The sequence below is a fragment of the Lathyrus oleraceus genome, chromosome 4 (genome assembly GCF_024323335.1).
Source record: "Lathyrus oleraceus cultivar Zhongwan6 chromosome 4, CAAS_Psat_ZW6_1.0, whole genome shotgun sequence".
Classification (NCBI taxonomy): Eukaryota; Viridiplantae; Streptophyta; class Magnoliopsida; order Fabales; family Fabaceae; genus Lathyrus; species Lathyrus oleraceus.
Genome location: NC_066582.1, coordinates 195,426,534 through 195,452,586, shown reverse-complemented (window position 1 = coordinate 195,452,586; position 26,053 = coordinate 195,426,534).

Sequence of the window (26,053 nt, the reverse complement as noted above, 5' to 3'; positions counted from 1 at the left end):
TAGTCTTGTTGACTGGTGTGGAGTATTCCTTAGCCAGTTGACTTGCGAGCCCATTCACTTGGTGGAGGTCATGTTGGATTAATAATGTCACACAAGTTATTTGTGGTTAGGCATTATTCTTTCAATCATGTGCCGCAGAAGCCAAGGACCATAGTTTACCAAGCCCATCTTGGCCTATTTTTTAGGAACGTAGTGCGGAGGTCGTTCAGATGTAAGTTCTGATGCGATTGTTACGCGATACTACACTCATAAGAGTTTCTCTTGAGAATATTTTTGGAATACGAGTATTCGTTCCTCCGATAATATTCGAAAGATGGAACGATGATTATGGGAACCTCTGATAGAACATGTCTGGCAGGTTTAAACCCTAGTACACTCCCTTTGGGTGGTTCTTAACCGAGACTCCATGCTCGTGACTCTCAGCAAACCCGTGATTCGTGGTTGAGTCGTTCAGACAACCTTAATATCAATGGAACCTGGGTGTTGATCAGGTATAAAACCTAAGTCCCCCAAAAAGGATGGTTGATATTAAGGATGTCCGAGCCGGTTCATGTACCGTTAATATCAATGGAACTTGGGTGTCGATAAGGTGAAAACCTAAATCCACCAAAATGGATGATTGATATTAGGGATACATAGAGCTTTCCCATGACCTTTGTCTGGTGTGACTTGCTTGATCCTTGAGTGTGATTGTTGCATTCATGCATTCATGCATTCATCTACATCCATATCATCAGTAAAAAGAAATTTTTCAAGGAACTCAAAGGAGTTTATTTGCAAAAAATTTCAAAACATGAAAAAACCGGGAAAATTTTTTCACATGATATATCTGATGAGATATTCTCATATATGATCAAAATGCTTAAATATTTCAAAGTTTGCAAATAAAACCCTCGGGTTCCTTTGATATAAAAACAAGCATATGCATAAACACTTCATGCATCCTTTGCATAAGCGGGCGTTTTGTTCCGGTCTCCCGTCCTGTGGCCTGACCCTGCGATCTTCATTTATTTTGAAGACGCACTTCGCCGGTACTATACCAGAGCCGATTCTGCCAGATTGATGGATCATCCTGAGCAAGAGAATTGTGAACTCAAGGAGGATTTTGCCAGACTTAGTACTGTTGATGGATTTATTCCTGGTTAACCAATCCCGGGCTGGCATTGGCTACTGTTCTGGGGCACTTAAGGAGCAAGGTTTGTTCACAAGTGGAGGATTCATCCATGACGATCAACCTGAAGAAGAGGCTACTGCTATCTTGGAAGAGGATGCAGAGGACCTGAACAATTTCATCATTCCTGGTGGTGTCTGCCACAATTGGGTCGCTGTGGATGTTCCTACGGTCATTCATAAATCAGCGTGATTTGTTCACTTTGTTTAAAACCCTTCTCCCATGCCAAAAGGAGAAGTGATGACATTGTTGGCAGCATTTAATACAATGATGTTTCATTCAATTAATGCATTGTTAAACATTTGTTTTTCCATTTGTTTTCACTTTTTGCTTTTTGCATGAAATCAGTGATCACAAAAAACCCTAAAAACAAGAACAACATTTTTCATCTGCATAAGTGATTTGCTTGTTTAAAATTCAAAAGCTTTTCATTATTCAGAATCATTATGCAGGGATTTCTAAACCCATTGAACATAATGATCCAACGCCATCTCCCAATCTTGAATTCCTTGTATCTGAGGCAGAGGAAGATGATGTTGAAGGGGATTCCTGATGAGATTACCCGTCTTCTTGAACACCAAAAGAGGCTCATTCAGCTGTATCATGAGAATCAGCAAAACAGTCAAACTGGGGCATTCCAAATGTAATGTAAAAAAAAAAAAAAAAAAAAAAGAGAAGAGGGTGAAAAAGATAAGAAAAATCAAAAATCAGGAAATTTTTTTCAAAATTTTTCCCAAAAGAAAAAGAAAAAATTATACCCTCAAGTCCCAAGTTGACTGATGCTGAATGGATTCAGAGTCGTTATGACCAACTGAATTTGATCGAAGAGAAGCGTTTAACTGCCATGTGTCATGGTCAGCTATATCAGCAGAGAATGAAGAAAGCATTCGATAAGAAGGTTAAGCCTCGTGTGTTCCGAGAAGGTGACCTCGTGCTCAAGAAAGTTTTGTCTTTCGCGCCCGATTCCAGGGGCAAGTGGACTCCAAACTACGAGGGTCCATATGTTGTCAAGAGAGCCTTTTCAGGCGGAGCTTTGATGCTTACAACAATGGATGAGGAGGATTTCACTCGTCCTGTGAATTCAGATGCAGTCAAGAAATACTTTGCCTAGGAAAAAAGTATATGCAAATGAAAAAAAAACAGAATAGCTCGCTAAGTTAAAAACCCGAAAGGGCGGCTTAGGCAAAAATGAGCGTCTCGGTGGAGAACCCGCAAGGGTAATCCAGGAAAAAATTAGAGACTTGAAAAAAAGAGAATGTTTGCATCCCGCTAGATTGAGTACCTCACCCTGGGGCAATCTAGGCAAAAATTAGGGATTTGGCAAGTAACTGCATCCTGACAAGACTTTCTGTTCACCAGTCGTTCTTTCGTCAGAAGACTCTCGATCCATCATCAACCGAAGCTTCGGATACATCGAGATTCAAATTGGTAGAGAAAGGATCATTATGTTCAATGTAGCCCTCTTCCAATATATATCACTGATTTCAAATTTGTACAGATCTATGGAGTCTTGCCATTTGCAGACTACCATTCTATCAAATCGATTTGAGCTTTTTATCCAATTATTTGCACTCTTATTTGTTTCAATTCAACAAATGTTTTGCATGTCTTAAATTGATAAAATGTCATTGTTTTAAACAAATGAATTTTTCAAAAAATATTGTTTTAAACAAAGTGAACATTCACAAGGTTGAAAGGATACTCCAGAATATCTCAGTGCTCTCCCGAGGGTGGCATGATTTCCAACAGGTAAGACATTTGTTCATACTCCTGGTTTGGTTGTATCTTCTTTCTTCAAATCTTTGGTGGGGTTGTTCCTCAAACAGAGTTGTTGTTGGGGTTGTTCCCCAAGCAGAGTGTTGTCGAAGACTTCGTTTTCTCCAGCAGCAATCTTCCCTAGCATGGGTGTTTCCTTGTGAGTTTCGGCGGTTGATTGGTTTGTCATCCTGGTGCCCCGTCACTTTCTCCAGTGGGTCGCCTGCCCCAGACTTTATTTGTCTCCTCAGCACAGTCACGAGTAGAGCTGTTATTGATATCCCCATCGGAGTTGCGAGCAGAGTTGTCTGTTTCCTCAGCACGATCGCTTTCGTTTTAAAGACTCGGTAAGTCAGCGGTTTGATACCCGGTACTTTACCCTTTTCCCGGCGAAGTCGTCTGCGGAATTGTTGCTATCTCTCCATCAGAGTTTTTCTCTTCAGCAGAGCAGGGTTTATTTTCCTATTCAGTGGTTGATTGGGTTGATATCCCAGTATATTGCATCCATCTTTTTCCTCAGCATAGTCTGCAGAGCGTTTGTTGAGGCAGTTTTGCCTGTTGAATACTCCTTCAAATCCCCAGTATGGTCGGATAACGGCTCTAGCATCCAGAGAACGGATTGATTTCCTGACTGTTTGTGATCCCCAGTAGAGTGGCTCTTATTGCAGAATCTACTTGTTGTGATCAGTTTGCTATGTGTATTCTCCCCAAGTAGAGTGGTTTGTTGCAGGATCTACTTGTGTGATCTGTCTTCCCTCAGTGGTTTGTTCCCCAAGAGAGTAGCCGACAGTTTTCCCCAGTAGAGTTGCTTATGCAGTTAGATTCTATTTGGATGATATCATTCTCCCTCAGTGGGTTGTCCCCCCAACGGAGTTATGTGGAGTTCGCTTCTACAGCAGTTTGTGTTTGTACAACGCACTTTTTTGTTTCTCAGTTGACACTGGGATCCCCTGCAGATACTTTGGGACTTCTCTTGTTCCCCAACAGATTCGTCTTGGTGGCTGTTTTTCCTGTTGTGACTTTCTGTACCCTGGATTGGGTTGTTTCCTGATATCTCTGATCCTCTGCTTCTTCAGCAGTACTCGCAGATCTTTGCTTCTCAGCATATAGGTCTCCGCAGATTGGCTCTCCAGTTGGTTTTTCCCCTGGAAGTATAATACCGGGCGTTTGATTCCTGGACCTGTTTGTGTTAGAACTGTCTGTTTTGTCAGCATTCATCAAACATAAATCACGCATATTCATGCATACTCATAAAACATTCAGATATTCATGTCGCATTTCTTGCCATATATCCTTTGTTTATTGTTCCTGCAACGGGTGATACAGATCTTCTCTATAGATCTTCCCAAAGAAGATGTCGGGTGTTATAAATCCCTCCATATAGAGTCAGCCCAATAAGCAGAAAATGTCTGTTTGTCTTTCCTTCTGCAGTTCCCCACCGAGATATATCCTCGTGGATGACGGTTTCTTCCGTTTCCTCCCAACACATATATTGGGATGGATTTTCCTATTTGAGTTACATCCTCATTAGGACATGTCTTGATTCAGTCCGTCTTTTCGGATTATTCCCGAATTGGCTATTTGTCAAATGTCTTGTGCTTCCCAGTGGGTTGTTCCCCAGCGGAGTAGTTTTGGGCCTCTACCCTCATACCGGTAGTTATAAGTCCTATTTTTCCTGGCTTCTTGGCAGAATTTGTGGTTATACACCTTTTATTCCCCAGCCAGTTTTGTTGGTTTTCTACCTCAGTCGGTAGTTGTAAATCCTACTTTCCTGCTCTCCAGCAGTTTGTGGTTTGTTATAAACCCTATTTTGGTTTCCCGTGCGGATTTGTGATTTGTTCTATCCCCACACGGAGTTGTTGGTTTTCTACCCCGTATTCGGTAGATGTAAACCCTAATTTTGTGGTTATCCCCACCAGAGTTTGGCCCTCTGCCTACAAACCAGCAGTCGTAAGTCCTATCTTTGCGGTCTTCTACCCGGTAATCGGTAGTTATAAACCCTGTTTTCTCCACTGGCAGAGTTAACTTTGTTGTTCATCCCAACCGATGATAGTTACTCTTCTGTGGTTTTTTATCCAATTTCTTTTGGTAGATGTAATCCCCTCTTTGTGGTTTATCTTCATCTAATGTTTGATGTTGATTTTTTTCCTTCGCTTGGATAAGTTGCTCAGATAAGCACTTATATCCCCAGCAAGTCTTTTGTGGATAATTGCCGTATGCTAGCAATTTTATCCCTAGCGGGTCCTTTCACCTTTTGTCAGTGATTGTGTTCCCCGGATCATTGATTGTCATCAATGCATCCCAGCGAGTCTTCTTTCATTTACCCCCTTTATTGGTAATGTCTGTTGCTCCCTTTGACTGGTCATCATTATATACCTAGTTTGGTATCCTGATGCCTTTCTTTTCGGATTTTATCCTATAAACAACCTACAACCCGGTTAAGGATAATCTTCCATGCGAGGTTATTATTCACGTTTTGACGGCTATGAATAATATATCTCATGTACTCTTCAGTCGAAGCCTTTCGTGTTTCCCTGGTCGAGTAAGATTCGCTTTTTCCCTTTGCGGAATTGAATATTTCTTTGTTGTCGGATAATTGCCGGATGCTTGCAATTTATCCTTTGAGATTGTCTTTCGTTTACCCGTATGCTTGGTATCGATTGTCTCTCTTTTTGGTTAGTCACCTATTATATACTTCGGTATCTCTGGTGTCTCTTCCTTTTTCGAGTATATTATTCACGGTCTGCCGGTAATGAACAATATGTCTCATGCGCTCTTTGGTTGGAGTCCTTTGTTGATCTTCCCCAGTCGAGTAAGATTCGTATTCCTTGTGGAATCGAATATCCGTCCTATAAATAAGTCTGCTGTTCTAGCTTTCTTCAGGATGATGAGTGTTTTGGAACACAAACCAATTCACGATTTCGGATCTTATCCTATAAACAACCTACAACCCGGTTCAGGATAATCTTCCATGTGAGTATTCTATCCACGTTCTGATGGCAATGGATATTATATCTCGTTCACTCTTGGGTCAATCTCTTGATTGTTTTCTCCGCAGAGTAAGTTTTGTATTCCTTGTGGAATCGAACGTCCGTCCTATAAACAAGTCTGTTGTTCTAGCTTTCTTCAGGATGATGAGTGTTTTGGAACACAAATCAATTCACGATTTCGGATCTTATCCTACAAACAACCTACAACCCGGTTCTGGATAATTTTCCATGCGAGGGTATTATCTACGTTTTGACGGCTATAGATAATATATCTCATGCACTCTCTTGTCGAACACTTTGTTTGTCTCCCCAACTGAGTAAGATTTGCATTCTTTACAGAATCAAATATCCATCCTATAAACAAGTTTGCTTTCGCTCTCTTCAGGATGATGAGTGTTTTGGAACACACACCAATTCACGTCTTTGGTCGGTCACCTGTTACATACCTACAACCCGGTATCCTTGGTGTTCCTTCCCTTCTGCTCCCTATTATGACCTCGGTCCCTTGTGGAGTCAGATTTTCCTGAGTTTATGTACCTTTTTCAGGTCTTTCTCAGATGTTTGGTTGATTGATATCTCTCACCCTTATACCGGTCTTAGATATTCATTCTTCCTGAGTTTGTTACCCTTATACCGGTAACACCTCATTCTTTGGTGCTTCCTCAGTGAAGTTTTCCTGTTGCTTCTCCCCCAGGAGTCAGCTTGTGTCTCTCCAATGGATTTATTTTCCTTTGGAATTCTTTTCCCCAGTGTGAGTCCTTCACTCCCTTGTGAGGTCTCCAATTTGATTTCTGTTTCCCTAATTAAAGTCGTGTCTTGTTCGCGCTGTGTCAGTTTTGTTTATCCCCAACAAGAGTTTTGTTAGAGTCTCTGTTCCTGGTGAGTGTATTACTCCGATGGATCGTCTATTCTTCTGTGTGAATCATATTCCCCACAGAATTTGTGTCTTTTGCATGCATACATTTGCATCATGAGGTCTCTTAGGGACCAAAATTTGTCTCATTACTGTTATTTAAGCCCCTTCTACCGCGTCGAGATGAAGATTTCTGAACTTCACTTCTCCGGCTAGAATGACCTTAAATAGGGGCATCTGTAAGACCCCAATTTTGGCCCTAAGATCCCTCATGGCCCATATCATACTGTCATACCCCAAAATTTGCCCGTTGGCATTACCAAACATTTTCCAAGACCCTTCGACTTATTCTGCAAGGCACCGACATCAAGTGAACAAAAGCCCAGCTTACAACAGGCCCAACCCAAAAGTGGCCCAAAACAGCTAGCTCGCTAGGCGAGCAGCTTCTTCGCCTAGCGAGCATTTCATCATGCAACTCGCCCAGCGAAGCGTCAGATCCAGAACAAGGCCCAAATCTAGCTTGCTCGCTAGGCGAGCAATTCCCTCGCCTAGCGAAGCTGGCAGAAATTTGAAATTTTGGACCTCATTTTAAGCCCATTAGGTCACCACTACTTCTACTATAAATACATGCTCTACTGCCACGAAAGAGGACACACACAGACGGACGAAAACGGAGAAACAACACGGAATAAGCAGAGAAAGGCGGACGGAAACCCTAGCACGGGAATTTTGACGGCCACGTATCCGCACCGGAGTTACCGCTGCCCAACTCAACCCGACACCAACAAGGATCCGTCAATTCAGCATCATCACTAGATTGCAAACAGGTTTGTGTATCATTACCGTTTTATGTCTTCATTCCATAAGTTCTAAATGCATAACACCTCATGACATATTGAATTTTTGGATATGAGATCATACTTTGCATGCAAGCTCAAATGTGCTTGAACATCATGAATATTGGACCATGTTATTTTTGTGATTGAATGTGATAAAATATGTAACATGCTGGAGTCATACTGTTCTGAAATTCCAAACCCGTGGTCGCTCGCCAGCTCATCGCTAGGCGAGCCTGCAGCGAGCCTTCGCTGAGCCTTCGCTAGGCGAGGCAGAAGCGAACGGGACAGTGGCTGCTTTGTCCCTTTGCTGTGCCATTTTATGTGCGTTTCGTTATTGTTGCATCATTTGGCCTGAACTCTAACTGTTATGTGCATTTTATGGCATTCTATGGTATTAATCAAATCATATTTTATCCTTATGCTCTAACCCGTGCGTTGAATGATGTAAAAGCTTCCATGAAGTGGCCGGCTAGGTACCCTTACGTGTGAGAGACTTTCGTGGAGATGGATTCCAAATTACTTCACCTCAATGTGAAGATTCATATTGATTATTGATTTTAATATGTCTATTTTTAATGTATTGATTGACTGTAATGTGTTGGTTTTAATTGGTTTTAATGTGGAAATGCACCATAATTACCTAATGGACTTAAAACATGGACTTTAAATAAATGACGTCGGACCTCTCTTTATTACCCCACGATTACGCAATACGGTCATGTCCCGCGAATATGGGGATATCCTTAGCAAAGACCCTTCGGTAAAATCATCATAGTCCCTCGGATGTTGCCTTCGAAAATACGATTTTTGTCCCTCGATGACCCTTCGGTGTAGCCTACGGTTAAATGATGATAGTCCCTTCGAATGCTAGGGTATCCTCACAAATGTTGCCTTCAATGACCTATCGATGACCCTGCGATGACCCTTCTGCGTCCCCAGGATAAAATTACTTACTTCTCAATAGTAAGGACAGTTTTACCCTCATAAGGATGGGAAATGCCCAGAAAGACCTCGGACAGGTATAACCTTAATTGCTCATTCATAACCTAAAAATACTTTTCACACCCCACACCTTTCAAACGTCTTCTTTTGGAAAATCACCACTTAGCATACATCCGTACTAGGATCATTGCCAAGTTATATTTTTCTAAACTACTTTCAAAAAAAAAACCAGACGAGATAACCACTTTGTATACATTCATGCAAGAATCATTACAAAGTTAAATTCTCCTTTTCAAAACATTTTTCATACATTTCTCAACCACCTTTTTAAACCAGGAAACATAAATGATTGAGCAATTAAGAGCCCATGGATAACCATGGATACAAAGGGTGCCTAACACCTTCCCTTTGTATAAAGTACCTCCCGAACCTAAGAATTTAAAATTAAGGTCTTTCCTGTTCTTTTCCACCTTTCCTTAAGGGATAAAAGAAAAGTCGGTGGCGACTCTTGCTAACCGCGACATTGCGATTACAAATCCAAATAAAGTCAGTTCACCGTATGACAGAACTGGCGACTCTGCTGGGGATGTTAAAGAGAGGTCCATCTTTGAAAAAAATCATTTATGTTTTTGGGTTGTTCCTTCTTTTAAGGGTATTGTTGAGTGAAAGATCCTACACCCGGATCCAGTGTACCTTAGGTAAGTAGCAATAGATCATCGCGACTATCCGGCGTATACTGGAATGGTTAAAATGATAGCTACGGTTAATGTGACACTTTGGTTGTCCTGATGTTCCTCATGTTATTTGAGAAAAAATGTGGCTTCCGCGTGGTGTCATCAAAGCATTAACCAGACCTTTAGAACCCTAATTGACTCATCCTAGCCATTAGAAAGTAGTGAGATAACGGACTTCGGTTCCGACTGAGGTTGGTTGATACTCGATGCTACACTCTTTGAGATTGGACTTTAGGAAAGCTTCGGTCAACCACTTGGTGTTGCACTGAAATGGACCTAAAGAAAGGTCAATGATCTGAGATCCTTCTAGAACCCGGTTATTATTCTAGGACAGGTTGAACCAACCAAGCTTCAGTGGGGAGGGTACTTACCTATGGAACTCATGCAAGCCTTAAAACCTAGGAATAATTGTTGTGTGACATGTTGGTGCTTGCATAACATCATAACAGCATAACATCATAACATCATAACATCATAACATCATAGCATCATCACACTAACCATTTCAAGGACTTAGGAGTTTAGCTTTGCTCTTTGAACAGGTTATGGCTTCCAGGAAGACTATCCGGATCAATCTTGTAGCAATCTCTCCTCAACTCAAGGATTTGGTGTCAGAACTTCCCGATCATGCTCAGTTCAACAAGAAACATGGTCATCTCCTCAATCTGGTTACCACTGGTTTCAAAGAAGATATGATGAGAGTCCTATTCCAGTTCTTCGATCCTAAGCATCATTGCTTCACTTTCCCAGATTATCAGTTGGTACCCACGTTAGAAGAATTCTCCCAGCTGCTTGGGATACCTATCCTGGATCAAATACCCTTCAGCGGTTTAGAAAAGATGCCAAAGTCTGAAGAAGTTGCCGCAGCTTTACACATGACAAAGTCCGACATTGAGACCAATTGGGTAACAAGAAGTGGAGTTAAAGGTTTGCTTGCCAAATTTCTGATAAGTAGGGCCCGAGAATTCCTAAAAGTTATGAATGTCCATGCTTTTGAAGATGTTTTAGCATTGCTAATCTATGGTTTGGTGCTATTCCCTAATCCGGACCAATTCATAGATGTGAATGCTATTAAGATATTCCTCACTCATAACCCTGTGCCTACTTTGCTTGGAGATGTCTTGCATTCCCTTCACACTCGTACTATGAAGAGGCAAGGGACTCTCATGTGTTGCGTACCTTTGTTGTCTAGGTGGTTTATTTCGCACCTCCCTCAATCAGTCTTGAAGAATGATCAAAATCTGAAATGGTCTCAAAGGATAATGGCACTCTCCCATTCAGACATCCGGTGGTGTTCTAACCTCAGAGAAAATGTTATCATCATCGACCGTTGTGGAGAATTCCCTAATGTACCCCTCATGGGGATAAGAGGAGGTATTACTTATAATCCTGCCTTAGCCCTACGTCAGTTTGGGTATACCCGAAGAGATGGTCCACATGAAATGATTATTCAAGGTACAGTGTTCGACTATGACAATGACCCTCAAAATCTCCGTCAAAAGTTTGTACGAGCTTGGGGCATGGTGAAAAGAAGCAATTTAGGCAAGAAAAGTTCTATTCCTATGGAGCCTTATCTCAGATGGGTCCGCGCCAGAGCTCGTGAACTTGTCATGCCATACCTTGCAATCGGACCAGTGATTGTTGAATCGGAGGTCGAAGGAGGTACTTCCCAGGTCATTTCTTACCCAGATATGCCTACTGATGCTGAGGAATTGAAAAAATCCTGGACCCAGTTGAGAGAGGAGAGAGATACTTTCGAAGCTCAGTTCAATGCAGAAAGGAAGAAAGTATTAGAGCTCACCAGTCAGCTTAATGAGGAACGAAGACTCAATGCATATCTTCGCCCAAAAAGAAGTCGCCCCTGGGAGATTTGAGATGTCATTGTATTTTACTATTATTCCTTTTGTAATGAACATTGATTAAAAAAGTAGCAATAAACATTTCTCTCTTGTTGGTGATTTATGCAAAGTTAAATTCCAAAAGTCCTTGAAAACATTTCATGCATTGCATAACATTGCATAACAGGTATTCTAAAAGGACCATCTTCTCACGGTCTGCCTCTTAAAACAGAAAAATGGATCTCGAACAGACTGTCAAAGATCTCCAGACTCAGAATGCTCAATTCAAGGAGATGATGCTAAGCTTATCCAAGGGGCAGGAGGAACTGAAGGCTCTTTTGGCCAAAAAGAAGAAGGACAAGAAAGCTGTGAGCTTCATTAACCCGGGCAGAAGGCGTAAAGGACAGGCTACGGGAATCAAATTTGGAATCCCGAATGGTCCAGAAAAGGGGGCGGAAATTGATTCAGAGGAGGAGAATCCTGATTTCTCTAACCCTGAGGATGAGGATGAAGAGTATGAAAATGAACAGTACTCTCCAAGAGATGATAAGTACAAACTGCTGGAAGAACGCATGCTAGCCATGGAGGGTCAGAAGACACCTGGTCTGGATTTCGAAAGTCTGGGTCTGGTTTCCGATGTGACCATTCCCCGCAAATTCAAAATCCCCACTTTCACTAAGTATGATGGTGCGTCTTGTCCTCAGATGCATCTAAGGGCCTATGTGAGAAAGATTCAGCCACATACCACTGATAAGAAACTGTGGATCCATTTCTTCCAAGAAAGTCTGTCTGGCACCCAGTTGGAATGGTATTATCAGCTTGAGAGCTCTGAAATCCGCACCTGGACTGATTTAGCAACGACTTTCTATAAGCAGTACCAGTACAATTCTGAATTAGCACCTACTCGGCTACAGTTGCAGAACATGGCCATGGGATCTAAAGAAAGCTTCAAAGAGTATGCTCAGAAATGGAGAGATTTGGCTGGCAGAGTCAAACCCCCTATGACTGACCGAGAATTAGTAGACCTGTTCATGGGTACCCTGACTGGCCCATTCTACAGCCACCTACTGGGGAGTTCTTCATCAGGTTTCACTGAACTTATACTGACAGGTGAACGGGTGGAGAGCGGCATTCGGAGTGGGAAGTTACAGGCAGCTACTTCTACAAGCAGCAAAAAGTCCTACCATGGGAAGAATGAATCGAATGCGGTGTATGGTCAGAAGAATCATAATAAGAAAAATGGTGACCACGCCGTTGGAGCAGTGACGATCGCAGCACCGCCATCTCAGAACTTCCAACAAAGACAAGACAGACCAAGAAGGCAGTTCACCAGGATCAATATGACCTTGGCACAGGCACTGCAGGGAATGCTAAAGGCAAATTTGATCACCCTCAGAGATCCTCCTACAAATCCCAACACTTCCTCTTCTCGTTATAATCCCAATGCCAGGTGTGCGTATCACTCCGATAGCCCCGGGCACGATACAAACGATTGCTGGCCATTGAAGAATAAGATTCAGGATATGATCGAAGCCGGAGAAATTGAGTTCGAGCCTCCGGAGACTCCTAATGTCATCACTGCTCCTATGCCTAATCATGACAAAGCTGTTAATGCTCTCGATGACGGTTCTCTCATCACTACTGTAGCGGACTTAACATCTCCTCTCCCGATCATAAAGAGGAATTTATTGCAAGCTGGTTTATTTCCAGGTTGTACTGAAGATTGCAATCTCTGCATACTCCGGCCTGAGGACTGTCTGAAGTTGAAGAACGGTATCCAACGACTGATGGACGATCGTACAATCCTCTTTGAAAGGGTTCCTAAGGCAGAAAACCCTATTGAAGAAGTATCTGTGATTGCAAGGTCCAAAGGTCCAGTAAAGATTACTGCTCCCAGAATACCTGTAAAGATTATTGCTGAGCCCAGAGTAGCTCCCCTGATCATTACTGCACCTGGCCCGATCCCGTATTCCTCAAGCAAAGCTATTCCGTGGAATTATGGAGGTGATGTTTACATCCATGGTGTGAAGCAAGTTGGCAATTCTGCTAATCCTAATGATATTGTTGGGACTAGTAAGGTTACCCGAAGCGGAAGGGTCTTCTCTCCAGAGATCTCACCTCCAGTTCCCGAAAACCGAGAAAAGGAACCAGTCAACCCTTCTCAGTCAGAGACACCGATCGAAGCTACTACTGAAGATGTTGCCAAACGAGAAATGGAAGAAATGCTGAAAATCATCCGCAAGAGTGATTTTGATGTGGTAGAACAGTTGGGGCATACTCCTTCCAAAATCTCGATGTTGTCCTTGTTGTTATCCTCTGAATCTCATGCCCATGCTTTGATGAAATTCCTGAAGACTGCCCATGTACCTCAGGAGACCTCCGTCGATCAGTTCGAAAATTATGTTGCCAATCTGACTGTCGACGGTGGCCTAGGTTTTTCCAATGCTGACCTGACACCAGCAGGAAAAGACCACAACAAGGCCCTGCATATTTCTATTGAGTGTAAGGGGATCACTTTGGCTCATGTGTTGATTGATAATGGCTCTTCTTTGAATGTGCTACCGAAAGTCGTGCTCGATAAACTTGACTGTAAAGGCATTGAATTGAAGCCTAGTGACATTGTGGTGCGTGCTTACGATGGTGCAAAGAGTGTTGTCCACGGTGAAGTTATTCTCCCTATCAAGATAGGACCTCAAGTCTTCAACACTACCTTTCATATAATGAACATTCGCCCCGCCTATTCCTGCTTGCTGGGACGCCCCTAGATTCATGGGGCAGGTGCTGTAGCTTCGTCTCTCCATCAAAAGCTGAGATATCCAGTAGAGGGAAAGATTGTCACTGTGTGCGGGGAAGAAGAATACATTGTCAGTAGTGTGCATACCTTCAGATATGTTGAGATGGATGGTGAATTCTTCGAGGCTCCAACCCAGTCATTTGAAGTGGTTTCTCCGCCCGATCCTGTCCTTAAGCCAACTCCCTGTGTGCCCAAGGTTACTCGTGCTCCTCCTGCTATGATTTCTCTGAAGGATGCTCAAGCTGTGGTCGAAGATGGTGGCTGTACTAGCTGGGGTCCACTGATCAACGTACCGTACAAGTCTGACAAAGCTGGTCTGGGATTCACCTTTGAAAAGATGGTCAAAGATCAAATCAATGCTGTAGAAGATGCTGACGATGATTGCGACCTGGATAGCTGGATCTACCCAACAATTGGCGACGGACTCAATAATTGGAAGGCTGAAGACACTATCCCGATCTCCTTTAGTCAGGAGTAATTGCTATTGTCCATTTAGTTTTGCAAATCTTTATTTTTTTTCAATTGAACTTCTTAAAGCATTGTGTCTATACCCGGGGCACAATAGCTAATTTGTTAAGGGTTTGTCATTTCATAAGCATATTCATATTCAATAAATCAATGGACTTTTTCGCATTCAAATATTGCGCTCGTTATTTTTCCTGTCGTCTTTCAAACAAGCTATGCATTCTTACACACACTCACGTCATAAATCGCAGATCCGTATCCACTCTGGATCCTATTGATGATAATTCCGCTACTGTTCATTATGACTTTGAAAATCCGATCTACCAAGCCGAAGATGGAAGTGAGGAAGATTGTGAAGTCCCTGGAGAGCTTGCCAGATTGTTACTGCAAGAGGAAAGTATATGTGGATGACATGATAGCTAGATCTCATACTGAAGAAGAGCATCTCGATCATTTATACAAACTGTTCGAGAGGCTGAAGAAGTACAAGTTGAGATTGAATCCGAACAAATGCACTTTTGGAGTGAGATCCGGTAAACTCTTAGGCTTTATTGTCAGCGGTAAAGGAATCGAGGTTGACCCGGCTAAAGCGAGAGCTATTCAAGAAATGCCAGTTCCCCGTACGGGGAAAGAAGTCAGAGGTTTCTTGGGACGCTTGAACTACATCGCTCGATTTATCTCCCACTTGACCGCTACTTGCAAACCCATCTTCAGGCTACTGAGGAAAAATCAAGAGATGATATGGAATGAGGAATGTCAAGAAGCTTTTGACAAAATCAAGAAATATCTCCAGGAACCTCCGATTCTGATACCACCAGTTGAAGGAAGACCTCTAATCATGTATTTGACCGTGTTAGAAAATTCAATGGGGTGCGTATTGGGGCAACATGACGAGTCTGGTCGAAAAGAGCATGCCATATACTACCTGAGCAAAAAGTTTACCGACTGTGAAACAAGATACTCACTGCTCGAGAGAACTTGCTGTGCTTTGGCCTGGGCTGCTCGCCGACTAAGACAGTATATGTTGAATCACACCACTTTGTTGATTTCTAGGATGGATCCCATCAAGTACATGTTCGAGAAGCCGGCCCTCTCCGGAAGAATAGCGAGATGGCAGATGATCTTAACAGAGTACGATATCCAGTACACTACCCAGAAAGCAATCAAAGGAAGCGTGCTGGCTGATCATTTGGCTCATCAAGCGGTGGATGATTACCAATCTATGAATTTTGAGTTCCCCGATGAGGATGTCATGTTTGTTACTGATAATGAAAAACCTAAACCAGATGAAGGACCCGAGTGGGGATCCCGATGGACTATGGTCTTTGATGGATCTTCTAATGCATTGGGCCATGGTGTTGGGGTTGTACTCATTTCTCCCGGAGGTTACCATACACCTCTCACTGCTAGACTATGTTTTCATTGTACCAATAATATGGCTGAGTATGAGGCATGTATTTTTGGACTCAAAGCTGCTATAGATTGGCGAATCAAGTTTTTGAGTGTATACGGAGATTCGGCCTTAGTAATCAGTCAGATCAAAGGGGAATGGGATACTAAACATCCAAATCTCATCCCTTATCGAGAGCAGGTGATGACATTAATCCCATACTTCGAAGAGATAACATTTGAACGTATTCCACGAGAGGAGAACCAATTGGCAGACGCATTAGCTACCATGTCATCTATGTTCAGAGTCAGATGGGACGGTGAAGCTCCCATGATTACCATTGGACGGTTGGATGAACCAGCATACTGTTATGAACTTAACACTGAGAAGGTACCGGAGAAACCTTGGTTCCACGACATAAGAAGATATTTGGAAGCTCAGGAATACCCTGAAGGGGCATCCATCAATGACAGAAAACTCCTGAGGAAGTTCTCCGCTAAATTCTTTCTGAGTAACGGAGTATTATACAAACGTAATCATGATTCGACTCTGCTTCGCTGTGTGGATAAAAAGGAAGCAGAAAGGATTATGGAAGACATGCATGACGGTATTTTTGGGACTCATTCTAATGGACATACAATGGCCAAGAAGATTCTGAGATCAGGGTATTATTGGTCTACCATGGAAGCGGATTGCCACCATCACTCCAGAACCTGTCACAAGTGTCAGATCTATGCGGACAAAGTACATGTGCCTCCTGCTCCATTGAACGTGTTGACAGCGCCTTGGCCCTTTGCAATGTGGGGCATCGATATGATCGGAGAGATTAAACCTACGGCTTCTAATGGACATCGCTTCATTCTCGTCGCTATTGATTACTTCACAAAGTGGGTAGAGGCGGCCTCATTCGCTTCTGTCACCAAGAATGTGGTGGCACGGTTCATCAAGAATAGTCTTATTTGTCGATATGGCATCCCTGAAAGAATTATCACTGACAATGGTACTAATTTGAACAACAAGATGATTACTGAACTCTGCACGCAGTTCAAAATTAAACATCACAACTCTTCTCCGTACCGACCAAAGATGAATGGCGCTGTAGAAGCTGCTAATAAGAATATCAAGAAGATCATACAAAAGATGACGGTAACGTACAAAGACTGGCATGATATGTTACCGTTTGCTCTTCACGGTTATCGCACTTCAGTACGCACTTCGACAGGGGCAACTCCTTTCTCTTTAGTATACGGAATGGAAGCCGTTTTACCCGTGGAAGTTCAGATTCCCTCTCTACGAGTCATGAAAGAGGCGGGCTTAGATGAAGATGAATGGGTTCAGACTCGACTCGACCAGATAAACTTGATCGATGAAAAGAGACTTGCGGCTGTTTGTCATGGGCAGATATATCAGAAGCGCATGACCCTGGCATTTAACAAAAGAGTCAAGAGACAGGTGTATCAAATTGGTGACTTGGTGATCAAGCGAATCATACTATCCCAAGGTGATCCCAGAGGCAAATGGACTCCCACATACGAAGGACCATTTGTGGTTAAGAAGGTATTCTCTGGTGGAGCCATGATACTTGCTACAATGGATGGCGAAGACTTCCCGCATCCCGTGAACGCGGACATAGTTAAAAAATACTACGCATAAAAGAGACCCGCTAGGTCGACGTACCTAGGCAAAAGTAAGGGCATCCCGACGAACCAAAAGGGTTCGGGCAAAAATTAGGGATATATATAAAAGATGTACACCCGGCAAGTCGAAAACCTGAAAAGGCGGCTTGGGCAAAAAAAGGGTATCCTGATGGACTGAAAACCTGAAAAGGCGATCCAGGCAAAAATTAAGGATTAAAGCGTATGACTATGTCCCGTTCTCAGTCAACTTTCATCCAAGTTCGAGGGACTGACCAAGCCAATCACTTCTATCCGACAGCAAGGGATGAGATGCTCGAAGACATAATGACAGTAGTAGGCTTAAAATCAATAGGACTTCTTCCACATAGCTATCTCTTTGTTTTCGACAATTTCCTCTTACTAGGATTTCTGTCTCCTTGTACACAGTTTGCCTGTTTATAGGCCTCCTTTCAAAATCAATACAACCTTCTTTCAAAAAAGATACTTTTGTTTTTACTTTTTCTGTTTTGTTTGCGTAAACGTCCATTGATTTAATTTGAATTAATATGTGCATTTGAATATGACCAATGTTTACCAAAATACATGCATAAAATAGCAATGGCAATCACTACCCTACTTCCGGATCAAGGAAAAGGTCTAATCATGCTTCCAATGAATCCACTACCAATTCTCTTCCCCCAGCAAGCCTGTTTTTTTCCCCAGAAGAAGTGGGCAGTATTCCCCGGCACAGCCCACTATCCCCCAACAGAGGTTGGCCCCATCAGACGGATTGATCCTCTCTTCCATCCCCGGCCAGGCTCTGTTGGATATTTCCGCCATCAGATCAAATCAACAACCCCCTGCCGCGAAAGGGTCATCATTACAAGTATCTCCAATCAGTAGATGGGGATTTATTTTCCCCAGTAGAGTCTCCAAGCAGAACTTCTCATACGCATAACTCATTCCTTACATCATTGCACATCATACGCATGCATACAACATTCGCATTTATTTTCGAAAGCATAAAACATCTCATGCATCATGACATGGCATAAAGCTAACCTTTCTTTGCAGGTTAATTATCCTCCTGATATAGTCAAAATAAAAGGCTCATCCAGGCAGACGCCTTTATCAATCACAGACAAGATCCAGATACGTATCTCAGATACAATTCCCGGGACATTTATTCTGACTACAGTTTAGTATCTTCCTAACGATGGCATCTTTAAGGCCATCCCAGACATTTATTGCAAGTACAACATGTACAGATATTATCAGATTCAGCCTAATGGACGGCTCAGTCTGCTCAGATACGGTCTAATGTACGACCCCATCTGATCTTCGTCTCCTCAGATGCTACCTAGTGTATGGTACATTTCTGAAGTGTAGTCTAGTGTACGACTACCCCCTTTTTTATCATCAGATTTGGCCTAATGGACGGCTCAGTCTGCTCATATACGGTCTAATGTACGACCCCATCTGATCTTCGTCTCCTCAGATGCTACCTAGTGTATGGTACATTTCTGAAGTGTAGTCTAGTGTACGACTACCCCCTTTTTATCATCAGATTTGGCCTAATGGACGGCTCAGTCTGCTCAGATACGGTCTAATGTACGACCCCATCTGATCTTCGTCTCCTCAGATGCTACCTAGTGTATGGTACATTTCTGAAGTGTAGTCTAGTGTACGACTACCCCCTTTTTTATCATCAGATTTGGCCTAATGGACGGCTCAGTCTGCTCAGATACGGTCTAATGTACGACCCCATCTGATCTTCGTCTCCTCAGATGCTACCTAGTGTATGGTACATTTCTGAAGTGTAGTCTAGTGTACGACTACCCCCTTTTTATCATCAGATTTGGCCTAATGGACGGCTCGTTCTGCTCTGATACGGTCTAATGTACGACCCAATTAAGACCTTTGTCTCCTCAGACGCTACCTAGTGTATGGTACATTTCTGAAGTGTAGTCTAGTGTACGACTACCCCCTTTTATCATCAGATTCAGCCTAATGGACGGTGTAGCGGTGTATTCGTCGCTATATGATCTATCGATTAAACCATAAGCTAAGAGATACGTGAAATTTTCGAGTCGCCACCGCACTTTTATTTATCCAAAGGATTGGCTAAAAAGCGAACAAAAGCCTAAGAAGTTTTACACGTAGAAAACTAATAAAAAGATCAGAGATTCTGGGTAAGGGGTAAATTACGCAATGGGAAGGTGTTAGGCACCCACTACGTCCTAGGTACTCCTAGGGAGCCCTTTTCACACTTGTTGTAAAAGATTATTATTTGTTATGACATAAACATTGTGCAAACATGATTGGGATGATGAGAAAAGAATATACATTTTTATTGTTTTTGGGTATTGGGTTCGAACGGATGAACCCGTTGCCTACGTACCTTCCATCAAAGGTAAGGATCAGAACGCCGTAGTTCGGCTAAAAGATTTCCAAAAAGTTGGTGGATTCAGTTTTAAAACACAAGCACTGAGGCTTTTCATTATCAATGGGAGAACACTCGACCAAAAACAACATCCACCATGCGAGGATAGCTTCGACGTACTAGAGGGGTTAGCCCTGTTTGAAGTACGGAAGTCTTACTGTCGACTCACTAAGGATAGGCAAGATTTACATCAACCACAATGATAATTGAAGCCTATGGCTAATGCATGAAAAGATTAACAATGGACAGAGCCAAAACAAGTGAATGAGTGAAGTTAATTGATTGTGATTATGAAAATGAAGTCAAAGTATGATTAAGATTGATTCAGAAGAAGTATTATGAAAATGAAGTTTTGAAAAAAAGTCAAGGACTTGAGTCCAGGTTTTTAGTTAGAAAACAATGAGAATGTTTGCACAACACTTATGTCAAGTTTAAAAGATATTGTGTGAAAAGGTTTAGGACATAATGAATGATGAATGGATGGAGAATGGAAAGTAAAACTTCTTAGAAGGTTCACTTCTTGAAATCATATAGCAAATGATTCAAGTGTGTCCTTTGGAATAGCAATGGATAATAATAAACAAAGCAAGAAAGACGGATATCGGATGCCAATCAATGGTCTTATACCAATCTCCTAACGAAATGGGATATCAGAAGCCACTCAATGGTCTTATACTAATCTCCACAGGCAAAGAAATAAAAGGCGGATACCGGATACCAATAGATGGATTTACACCAGTCTCCTAAAATAAAAATAGGATATCAGATGCCACTCAATGGACTTACACTAATCTCCTCAAAAGAAAACAAAGATGAAACATGGAAGTCAACTGCCAATCTGTCTGGACTTAGGTTAACTCCACAAATATGCTCATAGGAATACCAATGCCACGTTGCAGGGACTTACAGTGGATCCTCACATACAAGAACAAAAGCAACAAATGATCACAGGAAAGCAAATGCCAACTTGCTGGGACTCACAATTGCAACCTCACATAAATAAAGAAAGCAAAACATGGATGTCAGATGCCAATCTGTCTGGACTTATTCTAACATACACAGTATGATCCTAGGAATACAAATGCCAACTTGCAGGGACTTACAGTTGTATCCTCTCATACAAACAAGCAAAACAACATGTGATCATAGGAAAGCAAATGCCGACTAGCAGGGACTTACAGTTGCTTCCTCACATACAAATCAAACAGATCAAATTATGATCACAGGATAACAGATGCCAGCTTACAGGGACTTATAACTGTATCCTCACATACACACAGATAAACAGAAGATATGAGTGACCAATGAGGTCTTACACTCTATCCTTCCATATCACAGGAGCAAATGCCAAAGCAATGGACTTACAATTGTCCTCCATGGGCAAACAACAATGATAGCATCACAAAACAGATGAGATGATCATGCATTAATGGCAATTGATGATGATGATAGATGCATAGCATACAGGCAAACAAGTGCACATGAAGCAAATCAAACAATCAATGAATAACAAACAGCACACTCTATAGCCAAACAATGGGGGGCTCACACAAGAGGGTTTGACTTTGAAAGTCCACTGTAATTGGTAAGTGTCGCTCTTAACCTGGTCATTGAGGGACTCAGGTGAAGCAGATGAAAAGGAGATGAGGAGTATGCCTCATTGCTTCAATCTCATATCAGAGAGAGCATCAAAGAAAGTGTGGGAGTTCAGAAAGTAGGAACTCTCTCCACATTATTGACTCGATTGATCTTGGGTTTTTATCTCATTGCTTCAACCATGTAATGGGAGCAAAGAGAGGACACACTGAATAGTGGGGGATAGATTACTTATCCCTACCTTCCACCAATTGCCTTACTTGAAGGACTTTTCCTGCTTGGGACAAATATAAACAAACACAGGCATTGCCTCTTAAGGAGGACTTCAGACAGTTTGCCCGGTTCAAATAACAGACCGGGTCTCCAGACTACATGAAGAAGAAGTAATTATACCTCAAAGCAAATGCTAAAAAGCAAAGCAAGCAATCAAGTTCAAAGAACTTAGGCAACTAAAGTACCAATGATGAAGCAAGTTGATGATGCAGTGTTGTTTTGGATCCTTTAGCTCGAAACAGGTGCTCTTTTGGCCTTGGGATGGTAGATGGTGAAGTATGTGAGCTCAGCAAGGCATGAAAGTGTTCCAACCACAAATTGCCATTGTTGTTTGCTTGAAGATGCAGAATGAAAAAGAGTTGTTACAGCAGGGGAATGGAGGCTGAAAACTCTTCCAAATGTTGCTCAGATGAAGGATTGATGATGGAGGCTTATGGTGTTTTGAGAGTTTTTGGCAAAAAGGTTGCTCGAGCCAAATTGCAATTGAGAGAGAGGAGAGTGTTCTGCTTGGTAGGCTGTGTCCATTAGGGTTTGTTTGGACAGAATGAAACTTAAATATGACCTGTTAATCATCACTTAACCAAGTGCTAAGTTAGTTTATGCTTAATGACACATTTTGCATTTTTGCTAATTGTGTAAAAATGGAAGTGGTGGTGTGAAGTTTGCTCGAGTGGGCTTGTGAAATGGTTGTACATGACATTTGCTTGGGCTGTTTTTTAATCTGCTGCAGAATGCTGTACTGCTTGTACTCTTATAAAGCCAAATGCACAATTTTGCCAACTTTGAATTTTAGGTTAAAATGATGGTAAAAAAGTGGTATGATGATGGTTTAGGACTTTGAGCAAGTTTCAAATATGATTTTAAACCTTTCCCAATTGGCCAAAGTGAGAAAAAATGCATAAATCAAAAAGTCAACTGTGAGTCAAACTTTGATTTTTAAAGGAATAGGTCCAAAAATGCCATTTTGATTGGCAAGGTTTTAGGTCATGAAATTTATATTTTTGGAAAGAGGATGAAAAATGTGGTGTGTAGGAAAAAACCCCACCAAATTTGGCCTTATGGTTTGAGAGTTATGGCTTGTTGAAGTTCAAAAATTGGTGAAAATGATTTGATCATATCTTGACAAACACACATGGGATTTGAGAGTTCTTGGACTTTTTGAAAATGGGAGAACAAGATCTTCAACTTTCATGTTGGGCAAAAATTCATTTGAAGCTTGTATCATGATGTAAGTTTTAAGATCAAGAAGTTTCCATTTTTGGCAGTTGAAATTACAGGTCCACTTTCTATTTCTGGAAAATTTCTGATTTGACTTGATTTTCTTCCATGATGAGGTTTGACATGATAGATGAGGCTTATATAAGCATGAATGAACTTCTTCAGATCAATTCTATCCATCAAATTCTTGATTAAATCAACTGTTGACCAAGTTTGACTTTTCTAGGGTTTTGGACTGATTGAACTTCTTCTGATGATTTCCAAACCCTAAATCCTTGAGACCTTGACTTCAAATGATGTCTCAAGATGTATGAACTTCTGATTATTGATCATGATGTCCAAATTCCACAAGAATGGCCATCATCCATTGCTTTGACTGATCAATGACTGACTTTGACCTAATTTCTGATGATTACTTTAACTGCAAGCAAAAAGGTTAGACTGACAATATTTTTGTACTTTTTGAATGATAAACATATGAAAGGCAAAGATATACAAATGCAAAGTATGCTTGGTGATCAAGAAACAAACCCACAAGGCAATCTACCCACTAGGAGGGAAGCAAAGGCATGCAATGATCCTTGAGGCCATGATATGAATGATATGGGCCATGAGGGATCTTAGGGCCCAAAATTGGGGTCTTACAGATGCCCCTATTTAAGGTCATTCTAGCCGGAGAAGTGAAGTTTAGAAATCTTCATCTCGACGCGGTAGAATGGGCTTAAATAACAGTAATGAGACAAATTTTGGTCCCTAAGAGACCTCATGATGCAGATGTATGTATGCAAAAGACACAAATTCTGTGGGGAATATGATTCACACAGAAGAAAAGACGATCCATCGGAGTAATGCACTCACCAGGAACAGAGACTCTGACAAGACTCTATGGGAATAATAAAAGAAAAAGAAATGTGTGGACAAGACACGACTCTAAACTGGGGAAAAACAAAACTGACATAACGTGAATAAAACACGACTCTGATTAGGAAAACAGAAAACAGACTGGAGAACTCACTGGGGAGTGAAGAACTCACACTGGGAAAAGATTTCCAAAGGAAAATAAATCCATTGGAGAGACACATGCTGACTCCTGAGGAGAAGCAACACAAAGTTCTACTGAGGGAAGCGACAAAGAAATGAGATGTTACCAGGCATACGGGTAACAAACCCAGGAAAAACTGACTCCACAGGGGGACCGAGGTCATAATAGGGAGCAGAAAGGAGGGAACACCAAGGATACCGGTTACTGGGTATATAATAGGTGACCGACCAAAGCGTGAATTGGATTTCACTTCCAAAACACTCATCATCCTGAAGAGAGCTAGAAAAGCAAACTTGTTTATAGGATGGATATTCAATTCCACAAGGAAAATGAATCTTACTCTGAGGGGAAAACAAATCAAAAGATTGACTCAAGAGCGCACGAGATATAATATCCATTACCGTCAGAACGTGGATAGAATACTCAGATGAGACATATTATTCATTACCGGCAGACCGTGAATAATATACTCGAAAGGGAAAATTATCCTGAACCGGTTACTGGGTTGTTTATAGGATAAAATCCGAAGACGTGAATTGGTTTTCACTTCCAAAACACTCATCATCCGAAAGGAAGCTAGAAAAGCAGACTTGTTTAAAGGATGGGTATTCAATTCCACAAGGAATATGAATCTTACTCGACTGGGGAAGATCAACAAAGGACTCCAACCAAAGAGCGCATGAGATATATTATTCATTACCGGCAGACCGTGAATAATAAACTCGCATGGTAAGAAACACCAGAGATACCGGTTACTGGGCATATAATAGGTGATCTACCGAAGCGTGAATTGGTTTTCACTTCCAAGACACTCATCATCCAAAACACAAACTGGTTAAAGGATGGGTATTCGATTCTACAAAGAATACGAATCTTGCTCAGTTGGGGAAAATCAACAAAGGATTCCAACTAAAGAGCGCATGAGATATATTATTCATTACCGGCAGACCGTGAATAATACACTCGCAAGGAAAAGACACCAGAGATACCGGTTACTGGGTATATAATAGGTGACTATCCAGAACAGAGAGACAATCGATACCAAGCATACGGGTAAACGAAAGACAACTCAAAGGGATAAATTGCAAGCATCCGGCAATTATCCAACAACAAGAAAATATTCGACTCCGCAAAGGGAAATAGCGAATCTTACTCGACTGGGGAAACGCAAAAGGCTTCGACTGAAGAGTGCATGAGATATATATTATTCATTACCGGCAGACCGTGAATAATATACTCGCAAGGAAGATTATCCACAACCGGTTACTGGGTTGTTTAAAGATAAAAATCCGAAAAGAAAGGCATCGGGATACCAAACTAGGTATATAATGATGACCAATCAAAAGGAGCAACAGACATTACCGACAAAAGGGTAAATGAAAGGCGAACTGCTGAGGATAAATTGCAAGCATCCGGCAATTATCGACAGAAGACTAGCTGGGGATGTATTGATAAACAACCAATGATCCGGGGAACAAATCACTAGCATACGGTGAAAAGACCCACTGGGGATAAAATTGCTAGCATACGGCAATTATCTACAAAAGACTTGCTGAGGATATAAGTGCTGATCTGAGCAACTTATACAAGCAAAGGAAAATCATCATCAAATATTGAATGAAGATAACCACAAAATTAGGGTTTACATCTACCGAATACGGGGTAGAAGACCAACAACTCCGCGTGGGGATAGAACAAATCACAAATCCGCACGGGAAACCAAAATAGGGTTATAACAAACCACAAACTGCTGAAGAGCAGGAAAATAGGATTTACAACTACCGGGTATGAGGTAGAAAACCAAAAACTCTGGCTGGAGAATAAAAGGTGTATAACCACAAATTCTGTTAAGAAAGCCAGGAAAAGATAGGACTTACAACTGCTGGTTTGTAGGCAGAGGCCCAAAAACATTCCGCTGGGGAACAACCCACTGGGAAGCACAAGATATTTGACAAATAGCCAATTCGGGAACGATCCGAAAAGACAGACTGAATCAAGACACGTCCTAATGAGGATATAGCTCAAATAGGAAAATCCATCCCAATATATGTGTTGGGAGGAAACGGAAGAAACCGTCATCCACGAGGATAATCT